The sequence below is a fragment of the Cryptomeria japonica genome, chromosome 3 (genome assembly GCF_030272615.1).
Source record: "Cryptomeria japonica chromosome 3, Sugi_1.0, whole genome shotgun sequence".
NCBI lineage: Eukaryota > Viridiplantae > Streptophyta > Pinopsida > Cupressales > Cupressaceae > Cryptomeria > Cryptomeria japonica.
This window is the reverse complement of record NC_081407.1, coordinates 689,779,645-689,787,578: the sequence shown is the minus strand read 5'-3', so window position 1 is coordinate 689,787,578 and position 7,934 is coordinate 689,779,645. Positions and strand designations below refer to the sequence as shown.

Genomic DNA, 7,934 nt, shown 5'->3' with positions numbered 1-7,934 from the left:
TGTGAGCATGATTTCTCAGCCTTATATGGGTGACTGAATGGTTCTTAGGTCCAAAGGGATCTGATTTCGAACATATAATGGTGGTTAAGTAGAGCAATTTCTTGGATGAAAACAATTGCATGGATTACTGTATATTTCTCATTTATAAGTGGGTCTCTGGGGAGGGGATCTAGTGCATCGAAATCATTTAAGGGTCAAATTTGATTCAGAAAGATTTGATTCTTCTCAGATAGCATTATTAAAACACATATTATTATCTTTATTAATCAATTTTTCTGTCAACTCTCCAATTTTATGGATTTTAGGCAGCTATGTCTGTTTATGGGTTTTAGGTTGCTAGGTCTAGAGTCTGGTATAGCAGAAGAATGTGTTATAGAATGTAGAAGCAGAATGCTATTGAAGGGAGTATGATATTGAGGTCTATGAATGAATGGTTGAATGGCATCTGCCTTAGAATTAGAAGTTCCATTCAGACAGCATTGGATTGTTGCTGTAACTGAGAAGCCTTTTAATATAGACTTTTGGGGATTTAGGGTTTATGGAATCCGACTTGATCCTGGTAATTCCCCACTGAACTTTGGTTAACTATATTTCTCATCTGGTCTAGTAATCCCTGTAATTTACTCCTGGGGTGGTACTGCAAAATACACACAATTTACCCTTGGAAAATTGTTAAGGCGGCATTAAAAGCTAACAGTAGATTGAAATGTAAAGTGGGTGTTTTGTATATCAGTGTCTTACATTATGATCGATCAGAGATATGATCAAAAAGTTGAAGTAAAAAGAACACAGTGTTTCTGTTGTTTTTAAAGCTCCATGTTCCAATGAAATGGACTGTAAAAACCCTAGTTAGAAGGGCAGGCACAGGGTATCATACAATTTTACAAAGGACTACATTGAAAAAGAACTGATGGGCTTTCTGAAGTGGAACAGTGGAACTACAAGTAGAAAGACTGGAGTCCCTGATTTACAGGTGGTGAGAGGATGTGTATGAATTGGATTCTTACAAATTCAGGAAGTCACTTTCAATTCCACCTCACAGTCCGCTGATTTTTCTTTCTCTTGACATTCATTGGTCTGTGCCAGATGTATTCTCATAAATCCCATGAATTATGAATCAGTCATTATCATCTAGAGTGAAGTAATCCCAAAGTACACGTTGTCTGGAGTAGAATGCATGGGAATTGGGGAGTTGGCATGAAGCGAGCAAAAGCAACAAATTAGAAGGGTTACTTGTCAAAATTATTAAAGTATGGATAAAAACTATTAGAGGTCACTGAATCAGATTTGGTTCAGTGCCAGCTATGTTCACGTTAATGCTATGAGAAAATCATTGTCATCTAGTGTGAAGGTACCTAAAAGTACACGTTTGTTTTGCCTACAGTGGAATATAGATGATGTATGGGAAATTGAGATGGAGTCAAGGTCTAAATATGAATGCCAATGGTTGTATTTTAGTATTTTGAAATAAAATATAATGAAAATTTGAAGAAGATGGTATCATATGAAAGGAAAATATTAAATAAATTATCAAAAATTATTCTTTATAAATATTTAAATATGATTTTATTTATAATAAGGTATATTCTACTGGTTGAAGGGTAATTTCAAATGATAATTATTATTAAAAAAATGTTTGACGAGTGAGATCAATTATCAAATTTAGGTCTTGGATAAGATGAACAAAACCAAAAAAATTAGCATGGTTATTTGTTAAAATTTTAAAAAGTGAGATCAATTATCAAATTTAGGTCTTTTAATAGGATGAACAAAACGAAAAAAATTAGAATGGTTACTTGTTAAAATTTTAAAAAGTGATAATATGAAGAAAAGTATTGTAATTTTTTCAAAATACACATATTGGATCATATAGATGTTAATATGCTTTTATTAATTTAGCTGATATTATCAATGAGTTTATATTTAAACTAGAAGTTGTCTTTCAATTATGATGGAGAGGCACTCATATTTGAAATTGGTTTTTACTATATTCTTTTTTAAATAGACTATCAATCTTATCAATTATGTTCAACTAATTAAATTACAATCTTTGATTGTTTAATTATAATTTCTAAATAGTTAAAATTTAGAAGCTTGCTAAATATATATTTTTTTAAATTAATGAAAATTGGAAAAATAATGAAAAACTTAAACAAGGTAATCACTTATTTATTTCCAAAAATGCCATTCCCATGACCATAACTATTTTATAATGTTATTAAAGTGATTACAAAAATGCCTCTTTTAATGGAGGTCTTAGATGTTTCTAGAATAGTCAGGAGGTAGCTAGAAACTTCCAAAATTTGCATATAAAATAATATTTTAACACTATAGAAGGTACGGTGGACAGGTTGGAGTAGATGTTGAAAACAAATCTAAATCTGCTAATTCTGTAAACACCTGTTTATACGGAGCATGTGGATGGGATAGGTGAGATTAGACTCCAACAGATTAAAGAATTAAAAAATTCATTTGAACAAAAATTACTTTTCATGTATCAAAGTCTTATCTTGTTTTTTAAAAGCAATATTCAAAAAGTAATTTGAGTTTATTGAGAATAAAGTAATGCAAATAAAGTTATTCAAATCAAATGTGCTCATACTTTAACAATAATAATTTGTATTTATTGAAAAAAAATTTAACAGTCCAGTGAGTGATAACATTTCTTGAACCCAAGAAAAAACTAAGCCAATGCCATATGATTTTTGAATACGGTGGGTCCAGATCAACACACACTATATATGAGTATAATAAGTTTTCTAAGGGTCTGTAAATTGTAAGGACCATATTTTATTTGAAGATTAGAAACAGTGTATAATATGACCACTTTTTTAATTGCAGAAGAATAATTGAAGATGGGTTGATGGATGTCAGTTTCAGAGCTCCGACAAAGTCTTAATCTTTCTTCCACTTTAATGGCCTTACCTAACTACACAAGCTGTAATTCAAATACAAAATCACTATCATCTAGTTGTAAAGTTCAATCCCTTCTTTGACTCTCGTGAAAAAAGATTATATGTTACGTGGGCTACCAGCATTCCTCAGTAAGTGGATGGTCCATCAAAGTTCAATTGTGACGATTTGTATTTTCTTTCAAGATGAGTCATAGAATTTGATTTGAAATATCAATAAATTATGAAGTTTAATACTTTAATAGAATCAAATTTAGAAAATTAAGATAATTTGATAATTTGTATGATTTTTTTTTCACGATAGATAATAAAATTTGATCTGAAATGTTGATGGATAATGAAATACAATATGAAATATCAACGAAAAACATTCACACAATCAAATTTAATAACAGTTTAAACTAATATCTTTGATATTCTCTGTTCGATTATATCATACACATATACAATATCGATCTTTGTTATTTTCATTAGAATAGACTGGAACAAGAAAATATATTTTGTAACCTTTGAAACATTAATAGTTTTCCATGAGATATCTTGAGTTCAGTTGCTCTGAAATGAATGGGGGGCAGTTACAAAATATTTGAATCTGAAGAATACATGTTAATAGTCTTCATAGATAAACCATTTTTAGATATATTGCAGAAAAGAAAATGGAGTTTTATGTTTTTTTTTTTCTCTGAAATAGAACTGGACGTTGTTGTCTGTTAGTGTCAACTGTAACAGGGTATCCAAAAAACAATGATATGAGAGAGAAACTGATGGCATAAGTTTTTCTAGTGAATAGGAGACCACATCAAAGATTCTAAGAATTTTATTATTCTCACCTCCTTTATCTTAAGTCTAAAAATGGAAATAAGAATTTTTTAAAAGAAAGGACGGAAATGGTTTTATTTATTTATCTTATCTTTATATATTTTAAACAAAACATATATGTTGAGGTGTTTTTTTTGTTGGGATGAGTTTTTGGATATCATCTTTTTATGAAGAATGGATAATGATTAGAAGAGTAACATATATTTGGAGGTGATCTTTATTGGAGATGAAGATAATTTTGGATACTATTTTTTATGAAGAATGGATGATGACCTTTTTCACATATTTTATGATTATGATAAGAAGAGTAACATATGTTTAGGGTGATCTTTATTGGACATGAGATAATTTTCGACACTATATTTTTATGAAGAATGGGTGATGACCTGTTTTCACATATTCTATGATTATGATTAGAAGAGTAGCATATACATTTGGCAACGTCTACCCAGTCCCTACAATGCACTGACATCTTATGCATACAATAAATGTTATACATACATTACATGTTACACATACATATAACTGCATGGCAATGTCTACCACATCCTATGCATACAATACATGTTACCCATACATGACATGTTACATATATAAATAATTGCATGCCTGCATGCCCCTGGGTAGACATTGCCCATATATTTAGGGCGATCTTTATTGAAGATACATAATTTTCTACTATCTTTTTATGAACAAATGATGATGATCTTTTTCACCTAATTTACGAATAGAAAAGTAACTTATATTTAGGAATCATTTCTTTATTAGAGATGAGATAATTTTTGAAATTATCTTTTTATGAAAAATGGATGATGACCCTTTTCACCTATTACATAATTATGAACACAAGATTCAATCTAATATTTTATTATTCTTAAAATTAAAATTCATATGATAAAAATTAATAATTATATATTTTTTAACTAAAAATCTTCATATATATATATATATATATATATTCATTAAATAGTTCATTATTACTATACTTGCAAGCAGAAGAAGCTGAATTGAATACTATAACATCCACATCACCTTTTGAAACCGTATCCATCCACGTCAAACTAGTGTACGGAAAGAGCCTTTACACGGTAGAAGATATGACATTTTTTCCTTCTTTTAAACAATAATCTAAGTGACGCTAACATTTTGTCAAATGCAATCGAAGCTTTTGAGGACTAACTACACAGCTTTCAAATTGACAGATGCCTACTTTAATAAATAAAATGTAATGCAATAATTACCCTCCCCAAAGCTGATGTGGTTGAAGATAGACATGTTTTATTCTTGTGAAATATAATCATACAAAATTTGGGTGGAACTTTAATAAAGTTATACATATATTTAAAGGTCAACTTTAAATAGATAATTACTATTTGTTTGATGTCGAAGGAATGAAGGATCTTGAAATAATAAGTAAGAAATTACTAAAGTTAATTTATAAATTCAAAAGAGTAAGTCTTTTTAATGTATAGTATCATTTATAAAATAGTGTTACATATATTGACAAAAAAAATGTGAATATAATAAGTCACACTCCTAAAATCTATATAAAGCAACAAATTAGAACATTCAAACATAAAAGGTGCATCAACTACTAAGCAATGTGAGAAAAGACAAATGAGCAAGAGGATCTTGATCATCTAGTTTGCTCCATACATCAACAAGATTCAATGTGAAAACAAAGTGTCCCAAGTATCATTATCGTTATTAACATTTTCATCTTGAGTTTCTTTTATAGCCACATGAGCAAGAGTAGCAAGAGCTAGCCAAGAAAAAAACATTGGAATCAAGCTAGCTTGTGTTTTCGATCACTAGGAGGTGACATAGAAACAAAACAACGTGTAACAGGTTGTGACCATCCTTGTTGAGAATGTTCTCAACCTGGAAGAGTAGGGGAGGCCTAAGAGTGAGCTTGTCGAGTGTCATGGGCCAAATGCTCATGTCCTTAATAATGCCCTTAAGATGGAGATCGACCTCAAGAGGAGTTGGGAGTCAAAGGAATCTTAACGATAGCACAAGGGGTGTTACCCCAATGGTCCAATAACACATATAAGTGACCAACCTCAAGTGCAAATTTATTTGCACGCACTTGAATCTACAATAACACATTAGAACACATCATAGTTTTATTGTAGAGAAAAAACTACAATCAACAAAACAATCAAACAAAATAACAAAAAATTGTCTTTCCAAATGTTAAAAAGAAGTTTCACTTTGAAAGAATGTAAAATCGATCCCCTAATAACATCATAAATTCCAATAAAAATGAAATAAAAACAAACCAAAAGCTAAATCAAAATGATAAAATAAAATAATAAAAAATTTAGTTTTGGGTTTGCTTTTAGTTTCCTTTTTGTTATTTTGATTTATCTTCCTCTTTCTTTTCACTTAGTTTATTGTTAATCCATTTGTTTTTGTTCTTTAGTATTACTTATTTTCTTTTATATTTCCTAGTTTCTTTATATTTCTTTTTAGGTTATTTTGCATTATATCTCTTTTCTTCTTTTTTCCCTTTTCTTTTTTTTTTAACTTGTCTTTATGTTTTTTTTTTGTCTTGGTGTCAGTCACTCTCTTCTCTCCCTAACACCCCCACCCTTCTTCCCACCTATTTATATTCTCTTTTGGTCTTCAACCATCCATTTTTCTACTCTTGAGCTCTCTATCATACTATGGTATGATCAGAAACATTGATGCAAATAAAAACATACAATTAAAATCCAGAAATAGCACATAGAAACTATATTATGCATTGTGAAAAATTATTGTCTATAAAATAAAATTTCAATAAATAAAATAATTCTTAAAGTAAATATAAATAACTTTTCAAATAATGATGTATTTAAGATATTTACACTAATTTATTATTTATGATCTTTTTAATTTTTAATTTTTATTTTTCAATTATTCATCTAATAAATGGAAATCTTAACTTTTCATAGTCAAATATTTTATTTTGAACTTTTTTAAGATAAGTAGTTTTACACTGAAATCATTAAAATTTAATGATGGTTATGTTTCAAGAATAATTATTATTTATTTAATTAGAAAAATAAACTTTAAATTTTCAACTTCTTTTAGATGTGTATTATTAATATCTCTTCAAATTATTAAATATTATTTCATATTGAAATAATTCTATAAGCCTTTTCTCGATATTTTTTTAAAATCGAGTAATAATTAAATTTTCTACCACTACTTAATTTTCAAAAACTAAATTGCTACAGACTCCACTTTTGGAAGTAAAATTAACTGTTCTGAAAAATTAACAAAATTCTTATTTTTAATACATTTATCATATGAGGTGCTGTGGTGTAGTCGGTTATCACGTCAGTCTTACACACTGAAGGTCCCCAGTTCGAGCCTGGGCAGCACCAGCCACTTATAATACGTGTGTCCTGTCTTTTGGTTCAGATTTTGAAATAACTCGCTACATTATCACAGTTAATATCCTTGTTTACAGTTTTCTGTATGTGTGTTCAGATTTTCAGTGTTTATGCTTATTTAACCAAATCTTTGTCTGAAATAACAGTGGACAATAATTTCCACTCTATTTTGCGAGTAGTCTCAATGAACACCATGGAAATTGGGACCTCTTTACTCTTCTCTCCAACTGCAAAGATTTTACTTTTCATCATACTATCAATCTGTGTTGACCACTTGCTCGGGCTTTAATTTGGTGCATTTTCTTATGATTCACTTTTGTGCTATGGTTAGGGTTTTCATGGAGTCTCACTCATGTCAAATTGTTAAGTTTACAAGACTTTCCAAAGTGATTAAAAAGATACCAGAATAGGCATTTGTAATTTTGCTTTGTCATTTTTCTCCTTCTGTTCTTCTTATATCACATACACCATTTCTATTCTGAAAGATAGATCAAGAATCAAACAAACAGAGTCATAGATCACTTGCATATTCTCATTGTAGCACATATCTTTTGTTATGTATATACAACACACATAATGGTCTTCTATAAATATTGATCTGCACAATTAGATCTCATGCAAATGTTAGAGAAGATCCAATAGGAGCATCACAAACAATCTCCCATGAACAGACCCATCGCTACATAGTGGGCCACTGAAGAATTCAAATTCAAACAAGGAGGTAGTCATTAAACATGTTTGAATGTGGACCATCACTCTTTCTTTTTTGTGAAAGAATGAATGATCAAGATGTAAATCATAAGGTAAGCAAATAGATTAT

General features: G+C 29.5%; 1 non-coding gene across 1 annotated transcript; it reads left to right on the top strand.

Annotated features, from left to right (window-relative positions):
* Nucleotides 1-7,031: 7,031 nt before the first annotated feature.
* Nucleotides 7,032-7,105, top strand: TRNAV-UAC (transfer RNA valine (anticodon UAC)). The gene has a single exon. It is a non-coding gene; the product is annotated as a tRNA-Val (tRNA).
* Nucleotides 7,106-7,934: the final 829 nt, after the last annotated feature.